This window comes from Triticum dicoccoides, chromosome 4B, assembly GCF_002162155.2.
Source record: "Triticum dicoccoides isolate Atlit2015 ecotype Zavitan chromosome 4B, WEW_v2.0, whole genome shotgun sequence".
In the NCBI taxonomy this organism is placed as follows: domain Eukaryota; kingdom Viridiplantae; phylum Streptophyta; class Magnoliopsida; order Poales; family Poaceae; genus Triticum; species Triticum dicoccoides.
The window spans coordinates 350,021,853-350,022,374 of record NC_041387.1 but is presented as its reverse complement, the minus strand read 5'-3'; positions in this window follow the sequence as shown (position 1 = coordinate 350,022,374).

Here is a 522-nt window from a genome sequence, read left to right as displayed (position 1 = left end):
AGACGAGCACGTGACACCATTCCCACCCTGTCTATCTTATGGTTACGCGAGTCGAGGCGGACGTCGTCGCGGTAGCGACGTCGGACGCCGAGACGAGCACGTGACACCACTCCCACCCTGTCTTACCGTAACGCGAGTCGAGGCAGACGTCGTCGCGGTAGCGACGACGGACGCCGAGACGAGCACTTGACACCATTCCCACCCTGTCTTAGCGTAACGCGAGTCGAGGCGGACATCGTCGCGGTAGCGACGACGGACGCCGAGACGAGCACGTGACACCACTCCCACCCTGTCTTAGCGTAACGTGAGTCGAGGCGGACGTCGTCGCGGTAGCGACGACGGACGACGAGACGAGCACGTGACACCACTGCCACCCTGTCTTAGCGTAACGCGAGTGGAGGCGGACGTCGTCGCAGTAGCAACGACGGACGCCGAGACGAGCACGTGACACCATTCCCACCCTGTCTTAGCGTAACGCGAGTCGAGGCGGTCGTCGTCGCGGTAGCTACGACGGACGCCGAG